The 17,259-nt window shown below is 33.1% G+C and overlaps 1 protein-coding gene across 1 annotated transcript in view; it reads right to left on the bottom strand.

The window, feature by feature from the left end:
- MEP-1 (zinc finger protein MEP-1) overlaps positions 1-17,259 on the bottom strand; it is a 233,767-nt gene that overhangs the window by 15,239 nt on the left and 201,269 nt on the right. The window lies entirely within an intron of this gene.

Raw genomic sequence — 17,259 nt, 5'->3', positions numbered from 1 at the left:
TGACATTTTACTTTCCATATTTATAAATGTTTACGTTCAGAATATTCATTTTATTTTAGTTAAATGTTGTTAATAGTATATTCGTAAACACTTTCAAAAAGCATCCCGGTTAAAGTCTGATAGTTATACTTGTAAACTGAAAAATCATTATTTTTGTCGTAGTATTTGAATCATAATTATTCTTATAATAATGGAGTATAAGTATTTGGTAATATCAGAGTACAAATTTTTATTTCTTTAAATTATACTTAATAACATGCAAATGCGTATGCATCCAGATAAAGGGGGAAAAAAATGCTTTCTTGCTTTGCGTTTCATGAGAATAATTTGTATTTAAATACTGTATATTTAGCAACAAAATGAAACAAAAAATGAATAAAATATTTCGTAGCTGTAATCCCAATGAAGCAATAATTTGCCGCTGTAATCGCAGTGAATAAGCGCATTGTCAACTGCATCGATTTGATGACAGAAGCAAAGACACAAAGCTCAATTCCTTTAGATTAATTCCTTTTGTATTTGATTTTAGAGCTTTCTTCTGCATAATTAGCATTTTCGCAGCGTCGCGCATATTTAAACTCAACCTGAATTACGACCACGTCATCATCCCTTTCTATTACGGCTTCAGCTCCATCAGCTGCGTGAGCAACTTGCTCTGTTTAACAGCCAGATGACTCAGCGAGGATTTAAACTTCACAGAGAGCAAAAGCTAAATGGCCTCTAGAGATCGAACAGTTTGAATCTTCATTTATAATTTCGTGACTTTATTACTGTAAGTTTTTGTTCGTGATGTATGTATTATCACGCTTACTAACTTTTCAAATATGTATATTCACTTTTTTAGACATTTTCTCGTTCCGATTTCACAGTTTCTTTTACTGCTATTCGCAAAATTGTTTTTATTTATTATCCCAAAGGGCTGGTAGCCCAGAAGGGTCATTAGTCTCAAAACGGCATTTTGTGGCACTTCACTGTAAACGGCAAATCACTTTTTAAATTGTTGCTACCAAATATTATAGCCCTGTATTATATTTAAAGAAATTAAATAATGAAGAATGTGCATGAATGTATGTATGTTTCTCGCACTGTGAAAAAATGACGGTACCTAGAGCCGTCAAATTTTGAATAACATAATCCTCCAACCGAACATGGGGACCTGGAAGCCGGAATTTTGAATTTGTTTTATTAGCTATTTTATATTTTGTAAAACTTTAAGGAAATTTTATTAACAAACTCAACGATTTCAAAGCGAGCAATGGCAACACTACACGAAAAATAAAATTAAAAATTAAAAAGAAACATTTTTATCTCCAGCGTACAAGACTCTCTATCGGAAATTCTAAGGATATGCTGTTTTTAAATAGTTTGTGATATTGCTGTTAAATTGAATTTTATGTAGTTTAAGTGCGAAGAATTAATAAATAATTGTTTAATAAATAAAAGTAACACACAAAATGTTAAAAAAAAGTCCCTTTGGGCGTAATATAAAATCTTAAAGCTTTCAAACTTTTTTTCCTGATTTTTTTCTTTTTTCCAGTTTTAGGAATTGCAATTTAGAATTGAAATTAATAAATACTACACATTAATCATTACAGAATGCTTCATTATTCTTCAGAAATCCGAAGTGATTTTAAGAACACTTTCGTGGTAGTATAACAGAATTTAGGGAGCTGAAAGTTTCTAAATTTGATAATCTTGAAGTTATTTCTAGGTAAAAGTTTAAACGTTTTTGATACTTTCAAAAAATAACATCGGAACGTCAAACGCACTAGTCTTTACGTTTTACGGTAAACATTTGAAGTGAAAAGCAACAGTTTTAGAATTTCGAAACAGGAGTTTTCTTGCCCTAGTTGCAAGAAAAGTGAGTTGTAGAGAAATGTTTATACTCAGTAATGCTAACTTTAAGCCTGTAGCTAGCAACCTCTGAATGGAAATGCAATTAATACTTAGTATTGGATAAACACTTCCAGATATTTCTGTTAAATGAAAGAAGGAAGAGATAATAGGAACTTCACATTACTTCTAACTGTAAAGGCACAATAGGTTTCACAAGTTTCGCTTTGGAAATCTATTATGAAATCTCCTGCGTATGGCAACAAATGTAGAACTATTGATAATTTTCTGTTATTGGCATGTGAAAATGGTTCGTGAATTTCATGCATTTTCCAGGTATTTATTTTAAGCAGTTTCATGCATAATTTATAAATCTTGTATTTAGCAGAAATATAGTAAATAAACAATGGAGCAAAAAGATAACTGAAAAGCGTAAAGAAATACAATATTAGGTCAAATAAGTGAAAAAAATGGCAAAAGGAATTCGAAGGAGGAGTTTCTGAAAGCATAAAAGACGCAAAATGATCTGGTGAAAAAAGGAAACAATAAGATTACTCAAAAAATAAAAATTAAAAGCGTTTAAAAGTTTCCAAATTACTCTATCTCAAGATTATGTTTTGGTGCGTATACACGCACACATTATTAAAACATTTAAATAAAATTAGTAAAAAAAAAGTCTTATATTGGTGTAGATTTTGAATAAAACTCTATCGATTTCGAAGGTGATCAGGCGTAGGTTCGTTTCGCTCCTGAAGGGAGAGTTCTATGTCTGATTTCCCTCAAAATCAATACCGTTTTATTCTAAATCTACGCCCTGCTTTTTTATCTAATTTAAAATTTTACATCAGCATGTTTCTCTCTGAGTTAAATGCATTATTTCATAAATTTGAAATTTATAGTGTTTTTCTCAAAAATTTCGGCAAGAGACGGTGCAAATTGAATTCAGATTCTTCCACTAGCGGCGGAGTGATAAAGTCGCCGAAGCCTGGTAGTTTGATCTGGGTCGGATTCCAGGTGAACGGTTTATCTGCATGGACGTTTTGGTGGTTCTTCGTGTGCAACGCGGATGCCATCCAGTTTCCTTTGAAAAGTCTTCCACGAAGGCATCCCTCCTTTTAGGCACATAACCTCGTGTGCATCGCCATAATCAAATAAACCAAACCGAATTCATATTCAAATTAGGTATTTCTTATTTCTTCAAAATATTTAGTTTCCAAGGAAGTATTATTACGAAAGCAGTCAGAAATTTTAGGACATATTAGTTTTATTCTAATCAACATTAGTTTTACTATTTTTCACTTCTACAACTTGTTGGTATCTCAAATTCATGCATGTTTCAAAAAACGAAACTTAGAAACGAAAGAAAATTTAAATAAAATCTCGAAAACTTACCATCTATCTTCATTTCGCAGCTTATAGCACGCCAGCATTTCTCTACAAGGTTTCGACTCGAATGACCTTTCGTCCTTTTATCCCAAATAGGGCGCTTTTTCTGAATTTTCGAAATAAGCGCATAGACATCCATTGAAAAAATTACACCAGCGCCCAGCGATATTAAAAAAAAAAAAAAAAAAAAAAAAATCCTCCGATAGGCTCGTCGGTACTGATTACTCGCGCCTAGCTAGTGATGAAGAAAGCGGGTAAGGAGAAGTATTATCAGAATCATTCGTAGACTTCCAGTTTACAATGTTTTCCTTTCAGCAGCTGTTCGGCGCCTATTGCCTGCCAACCTGCAGCAATCGTGACAAAGCAGAAGCTTATGCAGGCAATGTTTTTCAAGTCATGGGTAAAAGAAATAAAAACGAGGAAATTAATTGTTGTAAAGGCAAGGAGAATTGTTGTAAAGGCAAGGAGCAGGTAAATATCCTTAAAAGAGGTAGTATTTCCTTTCCTCTTTCTGATTAAAAAAAAAAATAAGTCATTTTCCCTTTTCCAATTTAAATCCTTCTTTAAGAAATTATTAAAATAAATTTTTGAAATTCTTTTTAAGGCTTGGAATTACTGGTTTAGGTATAATTGTTTTCACTTTACTAAAAAAAATTCTGTTCTTGAAATTTCGTTAGTGGCTGAGGAGAAAGACAGTTGAACCCTAGTAGTTCATTTCGGCTTTAGCTCCAGACGAATGGGTTGGATGCATGGGGTTTTCGTGCTTTTCTATGTTTAATACGAATGCGACCCAGTTTCAGTACTCCACGCAGGCATCTCTCGTAAAGCAACTAACGTTTGCGTGCTCACTGCAATCAGTGCACGAAAATCATCTGTTCTGAAAAGTAGGAAACTATTATTTTTGTCTTCCAAATTATAACAGTATCTAAGTATAACCAAGTGAGCCCTTTAGAAACAGTTCACATTTTTTTAATATTTTCTTCATAAATTTCAGTAGCAAAATGTTTGATTTATGTTTATGGCATATTTGTGAAGATTATGAGTCATTTCAAACCAGAAAATATGGAAAAGTTAACTGTGCCTCGGATCACAGATCTTCCAGTGTTTGCTGGATGAGCTAATCACTTACATCACAAAAGCAAGCACGGGGCCATGCGATAATTCCCTACATTCTTCCTCATTTAAAGAAAAGAACGTAAAGGACGTTAAGAAAAAGACAAGAGACCCAGCCGACCTAATCCGTATTGTGACGAATAATCACTCACCACATCAGTCACTGTAGAAATTACTGCGTGCTCTGAAACTGGATAGACGTAAACTCAACAGCATTTTTGTCAGGATTCAAACCCTGAATTCCCCACTGATGAGCTGTATTAACCACGTACACCACAAGAGCACGTAAGAAAGAATGTGATAGTTCCTTACATATTTCGTAAAAGACGTCATATATTACGAACTTATATAACCTCTGTCTAATTCTCCTACCTATTCATATCGTCTACGTTTAAAAGACGATTTCGTGATAATAATCTTCTGCAGCAACGCACATGATGGTGTCCCGAAGTTAAGCACAATCTTTATACTTATGAGCATTTATCAAGCAAAATATAGGAATGTATTGAAACTTGGTATGCTTGTACGATAAAGTATTACAAGGACAACAACAGAAAAAATAAGAATGCAAAAGAATTTTTGTAGAAATATGCATGATTTTTGAAAAATGCCAAATTCAGATTCTCCTTTTCGGGTGAAAAAAATTGAAAAAATATTCGTATATAAAGAACGTTACGTCTAACTTTTGTTGTAACTGGCGCGACGTAGAAAAGATAGCTGAGCGGAGTGGAAATACTTTTCCACAGTACATTATTTCTATTATTAGAAAAGTTTTGAGTACATTATTTAAAGGTATTTTAAACGTTTGTTGTACATTTATTATAAGAAACAAGTGCTTTTGCCATGAGCCAAATATTAATTAAATTATGTTGAAACATTGGGAAAAGTCTCATGTTAAGATTTTCCGTATAAAATACTTCACTTTAATTGCTAACTAAAATCTAAACATGTAAAGTTAGAAATAGTTGTATATACATTTTTATAATTGGAATGAATTGATTTGCACAACAGATATATACTAGAGCATGTTCATTGTAAAAGCTTAAACTATTCAGTGCTCAATTTAGAATATGTAGAATATTCAGAATATATAATATCTTTTATTAATTTAAATAATGTTGCAGATACTAATGAAAATCCTCTATCAACCAATTATATTATATAGTATTTAAAATTATATCACTTAGATACATTATTAAAACAAAATTAAACACAAGATGATTGCCAGGAATGGTGGTGCTTGGTTAACTACAAGTTGACATTCAGTTATGTCCAATAAACAGGTCACCAGTGTGGGCCAGTGCATTAAATTTGGATAGCCATTTTAAAGTACTATTAAAATGAACTACCTCGATGACTGTCAAGGCGTTGATCATCAATGTAAGTTGAGGGTGACTGGAAGTTAACCCATAGGTCACCAGTATGCTGAGATGTCAGTAAATTTAGATAAATTAAAAAATTAAACTAAAATCGAAGAATACTAATATATTCCATTGCTGTACGTGGCTACCCATCTCTAGGCTGAAGGTCTCTGGCAATTAACTTACGGGTCATCGGTATGGGGTAGTGCAATAAATTTAAATAATTAAATTAAAATTAGGTCAAAGCTCTCGTTAAGACTGTTCAAAGCTGTAAGTAACCGATTCCGCTAAGTCTAAGGGATTTGTAGGTCGCAGTGACTTACAAATTGAGGGTCTTCGAATATAAACGAATTGGTCACCAGTGTGGAGTAGTGCAATAAATTTAGGTATGTTTAAAAAAATTAAAACTTTGGACATCAATGTACTTCAAGGCTGCTGGTTACCGATGTCCTAGATGTTGAAAGTCATCTGGGATCAATTCATAGGTCACCGATGTAGGGTAATGCCTTAAATACAAGTAAATATTTTAAACTTAAAGTTCACGGTACAGCGACGCCCAGCAAAACTATTCATCACCGTAACATAACAGTCATTAATCTAATGGTTCATGGTCACTACGTGTTGACCTTCCAGGTTCATATCATACAAGTTCAACTTCCACGTTTCACCAGTGACTCGCGTTGCTTTAAATTTAGAATTATTCCAAAATGAAAGTATATCGCAGGACACTGGCGGCCATCAAAAACTAAGATTACCAGTGACGGTCACCGGTCTGTTGTTAAGCAGTCAATTTAGTTCTCTTTAGCCCAAAAGTACTAATGGTCTCAAAATGGGATTTTGAGTCGAATCATTGCAAATGTATTACTTCATTTTTTATTCGAGTCTGTTGCCATTTAGCAAAATGTAAGATATTTATCTTTTAAGTTGAATCTATCTTTCAAGGTAGTTAGAAGAAGTGGAGTAAGTTTGACGTCAGAAAAATTGAAGCGAAGAAAATGTCAACAAGGTGACATCACGACACATCATAGCCACCATACAGCGCACAGACAAGTTTTCGAAGCATATTGTTAAATAAAATTACACTGACAGCAAATATCAACTTTCGAAAGCTCAGAAAAGGTGTCTTTAAGTATAATTTGCATAAAATATCATTGAAGTTTCGCTGGTCTTCCGGATTTTACCATGTATACATTTGTCTTATAGTTATCATTTACACGTACCTAGATTTTATTAAATTTGAAACCGTTATTTGAAATCCTTGCAGTTTTTCTATATTTTATGTAGAAAATCAATTATATTATCTATTAAAACTACAACTGGATGTTTATAAACGTTCGATGAGGTACAGCTGATATATTCTCTTTTTTTATGGCGAGCACTAGCCCTTTTAAGCTTTGGCCACTATCAAGACCAGAAGCGGTGAAGCATCTATGAAGGGACAAACAATTTACATCCATGCCTTCTCTGGGATTCGAACCCGCGCTCTTCGGTAAGGCAGTCACTAACCACTATCCTGAGTGAGAGGCTATAGACAACACCAATTAGAATGTAAGCAAAACCAACCAGAAGTTTGCCTATAGCAGCTGCCATGATAAATCGCGACGTCATACTGTAACACCTTAAGGCTTCATTTTCATTGCTGGGGACATACGGAGAAGGCTTACTCTGTATATTCTAACCTCCTTGCTATCTGTTGTGGATTAACAAACTAAGCTATTTGAAGGCAACAGATGCAGTTCTTAAGAAAGAGTATCCATTTTTAGTTTGAGTCGTATAGATTTAAATAATAAAAATGCTTTTAATTCATGATGTATCAAATTAAAAATATTCAATATTTTCACGGAATGACGTCATATTTTTACTACCTATTTCATATTTTGCAAGACTTTAATGAATTTTTGATTAACAAACTCGATGTCTTGAAAGCGAGCAATGGCAACACTATTCGGAATAAAACATTTTTACCACCAGCGCAGGACACTGTCAATTGGAAATTCTAAAGATATGCTGTTTTTAAATATTTTGTGACTTTGCTGATGAGTTGAAATTTATGTCGAGTAAGCGTGAAGAACGGAATATTTAATAAATGAAATTACCACACAAAATGTTAATAATAAAAAGACAAAAAATAAGTTTTGTAAGCCATCTTACTAAGAACACTGATCATTGATACGATAAACTTAGAAAAAGAAAAAAAAAAAAAAAAAAAAATGTATGCCACACTTCATTGGTAATTCTGAACATATGCTGCTATGCTTCTTTTAAAACTTTTGTGATTTTGCTATTGAATTGTATACGGCGTAAGTGCGAAGAAAACGATGCTTGATAATAAAACAAAAAGGATTAGAAATAGGAGGTATCAGAAATGAGTGGTAGATTGTGAGGTCAGCAAGAGTATAAAAAAACTTCACGAACTCTATTGGGCGATCGTTAAAACTTGAAACCTTTCAGATTTTTTTAAAATTAAAATGTAAGTAAACCTCACCACCACTCACTAAGTCTTTGATTATGATTTAGTGCATTAGTTGTATATTTCATAAAACAAGATTTCGAAGATACGTTATGGTTGGGCAACTAAACGATCGTTTTATAAAGGGTACTTGCATTCTATGTATGCGACTACTAACGAAAGCGTATGCAAATAAATAGCAGGTGTATCATTTGGCTTATCTTCATTAAAGATACATATTGCTTCGTTTAAACATCTCCCGATCTTATCAAAACATATTTTATAGTTTGTGCAGCCGGTTTGTGCAGCTTATTTCACGACACAGAAATACTATAGATAACTTGCCCCGCTTGAATAATTTTTACTTTTATTTTCAACGGATTTCAGCACAGTAGCAGAATATTTATAAACAAGTACCGAAAGCCAAAATAAATACAGAGAAACTTCTCATGAAGACCACCTCCTGTAGATGATTACTTCTCAAAATAATCCATTTTTTTAGAACATAAAATAACGCTACAGATCGTCACTGATGGTCATGTTCTCACTTCTACAAAATCTCAAAATTATCTGGAACCCTAGTAATTTCTTAGAAAAACTTCATATTATGTTATATTTTACTAAATTTAAAGCTGATATTATATATTTTATAATGAAAGCTGTCTACGATAATTATTTATGTTTTGAACCGAATTTGCTCTGCCATGAATATGGTGTAGTGTTGATTTTGATATCCAACTCCAAATAAACGAATCCATCAGCTACCGAGCGGTAAAGTCACAATACTTGTATTTTGATACGGAGTTTGATTCTCGACGAATTATTTGGTTTGGTTTATTTGACAATGGCAAAGCACTCGAAGGTTATCTACCTAAAGGGAAAGATGCCTTCACGGAGGACTTTGAGGACTTTCTCAGAAAACTGGCTCGTATACAGATTACACATGGGAAAAACCACGGAAACGGCCACGCAGCCAGTACGTTCTCCAGAATTCGAACTCTGGGCCGAACTATCGCCCAAAATTAATGTCAAATCATATGAAATTAAACTAAGATAATTTTGAAAACTTCTAAAGCTCTAAATGAGTAGTTGCACTGATCTCCTCAACGTTTTGGTTAAAGTCTTCAAAGTTCAGCTGCGTAACCGTCTCGACCTATATGTTTGCCTACAACCTTCCCATATATGGCGAGGTAACTTGTCCTTTTATATTAACATGACATCCCTCATCTTAAACTCATATGCCACGTAGCTACGCTTTGTTATAATGAGTACCCTTTAGTTGCAGCAAATAATCTTTAAGCCACCTGCGCCAAAAATTATTCAGCAGATCTTTTGAATTCAAATTCCTTTTCTTTTCTACTGCAGCTTAACATCTTCAGTAGATCTCAGTCTTCTACCTTATAAAAAATGAGAAGGAGTTAGAAGATATGGTTCAAAAGGATCCTTATACAAGTAAGGTTATTAGTCGAGAATTAAGCTTCATTTTACTTTGTTACAATTTAGTTCTTCGTACGATAATTAAGACGTTTCAATAAATTTTTACTATCTTTACCATCTTCTCTCAATATCCTTACCAAGCAACCTTTTCTATTATACATTTAAATTTGGTACCCTTTCTACCGTAATAATCCGTAACATGATCACCTGGTAACTGAATTCCATAATCTTCAGAAATCGTATTCTGTTCTTTTAAAAGTCTTTGCATTGTCACTATATACGATTTTACATTATCCGAGTCTTGTCATGAAACATCAAAAGAGAAGAAGATATTTCTCCCTCGTTAAGCCCGAAACCATTTTTAAATGAATGGTGCGACTTACAGTACGTGAGAAAAAACGGCAGTGTATGGTTTTTACTTGTACCCTTCACATAAAGTGGTTGTGCAAAAACCACTTCCTTAATCTCAAAAGCACACGCTTCTTTAAGTCTGTCAAGAGGCAATGGAGCTATTGTTTGAATTTCTTCACGTAACTTGAACCTTTTACATTTATAACAATCGTTCAAAACGCTTTGGGGACCTCTTATCATCCGAAAAGCATACATAATTTTCACGAGCGTTTTAGAAACACCGGAATGCAACACAGTTTGATGTTCTGGTATAATTAATTAAGAATTCCGTAAAGCGATGCTTTCCGAGAAGATCCAAGGGTGTTTTTGACTAACAGTTAAATATTAATTCCGAAGCTGTCCTCTTAAGACATGTCCATTCTCGTCCAAATTCAGGTCAATGCCAATCAGTTGAGAAGAACTAGTCACTTCTTTCCAATGACATAATTGTATTCATTCCTCTGGAACTCGGTTTCTTAAACATATTTAACCCACAACATTTCGGCTTCGACTAACTTTTGTTCTGTCAAAAAATTTTCTATCTTTTCAAAATTCGGTTTGATTATTGTGAATAAAACTCTTTATCCATTTTGTTACTACCTATGTACCCCTATGTAGGTTTAAATAATTATTGAAGTCCAAAAGCGGTTCGCGTTCTGATTTAACTTCACGTGACATCTGGGTGATATTTAACTGCCCTTCATTTTCAATGTTCGCATAGTATCGAAGTTTAATATTTGTTTTCTGGCACTTGGGGTTTTGGAATTCCTGAAGCCAGTTAGGTCCATTCCATCGCAGCCTGTCTGATAGAATAGAATAGGTTTTACACACATGCGTAATTTTATTAGCTAGATGTTCTTTCCCTGGACAAAAATTACAATTTTGGGATTCCGACTTTTGCTGGATATCTGCAACATGATTGAAGACGAATTGTTCCGAGTCTCGAGCACAGCAGCACAAGTCCAGTACAAGCATATTTGCGAATAAGTCCAAAGAATTATATCGATGGTTTTAAGAAATGTAAATACGCACATTATATAATTCCTTAATCTTGTCGCTATTAGAGCTCCTAGCTCGAGTCATAGAAGTGTAATTTGCTTAACCGTCGCTAATAGACACTTAGCTAAAATAGAACTCGTATTTCAACCTGTTATGAATTTAGTTTTGAAATAAGCTTTTGCTCCATGTCTTAAACCTGCATCGACGACTATATTCACTTGCACTTCCTTAGATCTAAAATTTTCGTGGTAAATTCTCTTGATGGCTAAATCTTCCAAATGGATGACATTTATACACTATTCCTTCCATTGTGAGTGCAGATCATTAAGGTTCATCCCAACAAATTTCCCTTTCTCAAAATTAGCGTTACCGCGTTTTATAAGCTTTTATTCAACTCGCTCGCGCTGTTTGCCGTTATGGTCAAAACTGTGAATTCCATTTTTATTACAAACTTTTATTTAGTTCAACTATGGTCAAACGTTTGTCATAAATCTTTAACTGCTACCTGATAAGCTATCGAGCTCAAATTTTTTACCACGCTGTTTATCGGTAACAATGCAATATAGTGAAAAGATTTTTTTCAAAATTCAATTCAGATTTTTTGAATTTAAAGCTGAAATGATTTTTCGCACATATGTTCGTTTAAGGAACAATCTATAAATCTCAGAGGTTTACAATTTGCACCATCGCATAGAGCGGGAAAAAGATCTTTTCAATTAAATTTGTATAGGATTTTCAACATAATTTCCGATTTCTTTGAGAATTTTCGAAAATTGCTCAGGTTTTTTTTAACTATTTGACATCTTTTTCCTTTTACCTCATTAATTATTTTATTACTTTTAAATTAAAAGCTTATTTAATATTCTTTATTTTAAAAATAAAATAAAAATTTAAATCGTTAAAAACTGTGTGTATTGCTTTGAGATCATACAATGTGTGGATAAATTATTAAATTTGGGAGATAAATTAAAGATTTGCACAATGGTAATCCTCTAAGGTTTGGAATTGGGCAGATTTGTTGAAAGATAAAGACCTTAAGTTTGGTACAGTGGTAATACTTGGGAATGGACGACATACATCAAGTTGCGTAAGATAACATAACGTGGCAAACGTAATGGTCCAAAGATTTTTTAAAAAACTCAGCTAAGGATGTTCTAAAAATGCCATTGTTTTTAATATATATTTTCTGTTATAGCGTAAGAAAATTTGGCTTTCCTCACTGTAAGACATTAGAAAGTTTCCTATCTAATAAAAGACGTTACGCGAAGAATTTCCTAAATGAAACTTGCTTTATTTATGACAATGCTTTATTTATGAGAATAGCCACCACAAAACTTAAAATTGAACTCAGAATTAACTATCCATGTTTTGTGGTTTAACGATTCAACAACCTGTATACCCAGCAGAAAAAGGACTATGAACATTTTATGTTTAAGATAAGCTTCAGATTTGAAAGATTAAAGCACATATTCATGTTTTCAATAGTACTTATAATATATAAGCTTAAGAATGCACATTTTAATTCATAACTTTAAAATTTGAAAGGATCAGATTTCAACGGTCGCCCAAGAGCGTTTGTTAAAATTTTTTTAAGCTCTCGCTGAGTTTGCAGTCACCCTGTCTGCCGTTGCACTTACTATTACCCAACCCATCTATTTTACCGTTTAGCTTTATTAGTAAGCATAATTTTCTTGGCACTCACGCCATAAGCAGTTCAGCAAAATTCCAAAAAATTTAACAACAGTATAGCAGTATACGTTTAGAATTCCAGATGCAGTGTTAAGTGTTGGCATACATTTCTCTCTCTCTCTCTTTCTCCCTCTCCAGTTTTTTCTCAGTTTATCATATCGGTATTCAGTTTTATTATTAAAATGGCTTTACAGAACTTTATCTTATTTTTCTATTATTAATGTTTTATATGTTTACTTTATTTGCTAAATATCACAAAATATTTAAAAACAGAATATCTTTACATTGTCGCGCGTTGGAGATAATTTTTTCCCCCCTCCGCACAGTGTTGTCATGCTCATTTTGAAATCATTGAGTTTATTAATCAAAAATTCGTTAAGTTTTACAAAATATGAAATAGATAATAAAACAAATTTGAAATTCAAAATTCGGGCATCCAGGCGCCCATATTCTGGTCAAGAATTAGTTGTTCAAAATTTTATGAGTCCAGGTACCGTTCTTTTTTCACACTGCCAGAAGAATTCCTACTTTCATGCAAATTCTTCATTACTTAATTTCTTTAAATATAATACAGGATGGTGGCAGCAATTTGAAACGTGATACGCAATTTATAGCGATTCAACGCAAAATGCCGTTTACAGATTAGTTTATATTTTATTTAATTATTAACTCCATTAAATATACACTATCCATTGGTCTCAAACTGGCAGCACCGGCGCATTCGACCTCCGAAGCAATTCTATGCGGCCCGCGAATACATTTCAGATATAGTATATTTGTTTCAAATACGATGTTGTAAAGATTGTAATTATTTCAGTCAGTATTTACATTTTTATTACTTTTAAAACGGGCATAAATTTAACGCACGAGAAAATGTATAAATTGAGTTACTTAATTTACAATGTAAATATAAATCTTATTCAAAAGACTTCAAGATACAGGTTTGGCTAAATTTTCATTCGTAACTTTCGTAAAACGAACTGAGTTACAAATTTTTGTATTACATATAATCACTTTGTTTGGAAAACAGCTTTATTCTAAAGTTGAAAATTAATAAGAAAAGAACCCGATTGACTGATAAACGTTTCTAATAATTTTCCTCCACTGCACGTACACCCAAAGCAATTTTGTATTTATAATTATTTACACACAAACATATGTATTTTAATTTATATGCCGAAGAAAAATTTAATAAATCAAAAAAAGAGACGGGTTGTCATTATTTATTGTCAAGTTTTATCCCACTTCTTCCAAAGAAAGATTTTTTTGAAAACTTAGAAATTTTTCAAAATTTGGTTTTAGTTTAAACTAAAAGAAGTTATTTAATAACTAATTAAAAGAATTAGAATTGTTTGAAATAAAGCTGAATCGTAATTATTAATAGATTTAGCTGTCAATATGTTTGAATTACAAAATATAACTAACAACTAAATATCTTGCAAGTCCCAAATTTTGTAAATTTAAATGTAAACTTGAATTTTTCTTTGTATTATTGCTATTATTATTTATGTATGTTTTGATGAATTTAAAACTGAGTTATTTTCTTCTCCACCCCTTTTCTTTTATTTTTTGTTGTTGTTGATGGAAAATTTTTTATTTAGTCCCCCTAAAAAGCATTCTGGTCCGTTTCAGCTGTTTTCAGATTGTATATTCGCCTGCATCTTGACTTTGAGATCATTGCAGTAACCTACTGAATTTCCAAAATGAAATTTTTTTACCTCTGTAGCTCTAATTCATTGTAATTATTATTAATAATACTCCCCATTGTAGATTAAGAAAAATAGTATGTCAGTATATGTTTATAAACTTTTTACTTTACGAAAGAGGTATATTTTCTTAATTTTATTTCATTTCCCTAAATATACTGAATAAGAAAATTTCAATTAAAGGGAAAATATCAAATAAAAACGAAATATGCTCTGCCGTAATTCTGACAACTGCCCCAAACAACCAGTTTTCAGGAGAAAAACCATTTAGGTTTTCAAATTGCCAAGATGTGAGCGAGTTAACTAATGTCTGTATGCTCATTTTATGGATATTCAACTCAGTTAATAGCTTAAACAAAAATTCTGAAAATGCATTGATCATACGGAGAAAAGAAAAGAATCAAGATATCAAATTAGTACCTTTTGTTGCTTTTCTATTTTCGGTTTTGGAAATACGTCATGGTCTTATTTGGAGGGAGTTGAAAGGGCTGAAGCCCCCTATCTCCGAAACTGAATTTTCAGTTTATAAATAGAAAACAGTTACAAAAACATTGGTCCTATCTCCACTTCCAGAAATTAAATCCTAGATACAGCAATGCTACATGTTAAGATAATATTCTGCAAGAGATCTGCACGGGCACTGTATTTTATACAGGGTGCTCGTAAAATATCTGACAAAAGTATAAAAGTAAATGGAAGGACCGAAATAAACTTATTTTGTAACAGAATGTGTATGCTCAAATGACGTGCTGAAGTGCCACACAGAGCGCTGTTAAGCGGGAGATAAAAGTGCTCTGATGATGTGCATTGTTATTGCGGATTTTGAGTGATATGCATGGTTATCTGAAAGCGTATCTTGCCGACACATATTTTGTCTACGTGGCTGCAGCTGAAAATAGAGCAGCTGCTCAAGAAGATACACGGGAATCTTTCATTGTACCTCTGTTTACTAGTTGCTCCGTTTTAGCTGTAGTCCCGTAGATAAAATGCATGTCTGCAAAATTCACATTCGTGTAGCGAAGCATGCCTCCCGAAATCCGCATAGAGATTGGAAATTTACGGTAGTTGAAAGCCTTTGGCTTCCGCTCAAAAGCACTCTGCACCGCCTCAAGGTGTGATCTTGGTAGACACATTCCATTACAAAATCTGCTTGTATCCGTCTCCTCTATATGTTTTTACATTTTTGTCATATATTTTTCGAACACTCCTATATGTCGGAACTTAAGACTTTTGACAGGTTATTTGTGCTCTGCTCTTTTTGATATGCGTGGTGAACCAGCTGGATTTCGAAGTTCTGTTTACACTGTTCTTGAAAACGCCATTAGGTTACACCGATTTATGGATGCTTTATTTGGCACATTTATGGGATTTCAGATATCATGTCAAAGCCCAGTAAATAAAGTGTTAATCAACGAAGAATACAATTGGTGCTTACAGAAATGCTTGTTAGATTTTCCTGTAAATTAATGTCGGTATGGTTTATTGTTTAGTCTTCAATAAACCTTCTAGGTATTCCTTGTTCCTGGCAATGATAGCCTTTTTAACTATAACCAAATAGGAATAAAGATGATTTTGGATACACATATGTTATCCATCCATGGATGGGGTAAGAGGCATCTTCTATGGTCAGAGACCTGGAGATGGACACGGGGATGAGAAACAACAACACGTATCTTATGTGTAAATACGTATGTTTTGCTGTATAACATATAGTAAAAAGTATCAGAGGCTATTTCCGATATAACATATATACATATAAAATGACACATTTCTACGAAAACAAAATTTGTAGAAGTTAGAAGAACATGTCAGTCTATTAAATTTCAAATGCAGATCAGTTTTGCCATTCAAACGCAAATCAGCTTCGATGAGCGTTGATTTTTGTATTAAGAATGATATTTGTCAAGTATCTGTGCACATTTAATCGGTTCCAAAGCCATTCTGTGAATTCCATTAATTTAGTTGTTTTTTTAGAAGATTCATTCGCAACCATAAAGTTTAACTTAAAAAAAATCTGAAAGGGCTATTTGTTAAATATATAAATATATATATACGGAGAGGGACTGCTGATGTACGAATTGTTCATCTTCAATTGATCTTAAGGATACTTCCCAGTTAAGTATAGATCAATAAGAATTAGCTTTCCTCTCCCCCCCCCAAAAAAAAAGAATTGCCTATATCTTTCCAAAAGACATATATACTAGATTGTCTTTGTGGTGCGTGTTCAAAGTCCGATTATCTTCCAAGTCAAATATAGCCTCATAATCATCCTGTAACACTCCATAAGATAGTTTATTTTTCAAGATACAAAAGAAGGGGAGAATGGAGATTTCTGAAAGACGCCACGCCTAGGACCTCAGATAATCTCAATCGGGCTCTGCAAATTTTCATGATTTTGGCTGAGCTGAAATCCCCCCTACATGAATTAGACTCTCTCACATAGTTCTCCATCACAGTTTTAATTTCTTCATTTGACACAGCAAAAGAGAACGTCAAAGGACTTTGGAAAACATTTGTTATTGTTTTGTGGAATGCTTTCAGACATCGATCTCCATCAACGACACTGTGTCCCAGACTGTATTTTATTCCCTAAACATTCGCCTTGAAATTAAAACTTTATACATCCAACGGAGCTGTTACTTGAAATGTTATTGCTTCTATAACATTAGCATTTATCGCCTAGGTCTTCCAAAGAGCTTAAATTTTAGTCGATCTTTCGATTGGAACATTGTCGAGAGCTTCAAATGAAATTTCTTAGTTTAAGCCGTCGCACATACAAACTGTGTTACGGCCCATCCCATGAATTATAATTTGTGTGTTGTTAAAAGAATCAGATTTGGCCTGTTATCTGCACTAAAGCCTATTATATTGGCTCATTGTATGTTTTGCGCAATTT

The sequence above is a fragment of the Stegodyphus dumicola genome, chromosome 8, assembly GCF_044657685.1.
Source record: "Stegodyphus dumicola isolate Sdum_Otavi_A_Nest chromosome 8, ASM4465768v1".
NCBI classification, from domain to species: Eukaryota; Metazoa; Arthropoda; class Arachnida; order Araneae; family Eresidae; genus Stegodyphus; species Stegodyphus dumicola.
The sequence above is the reverse complement of the archived record's forward strand: the minus strand, read 5'-3'. Positions and strand labels throughout refer to the sequence as shown.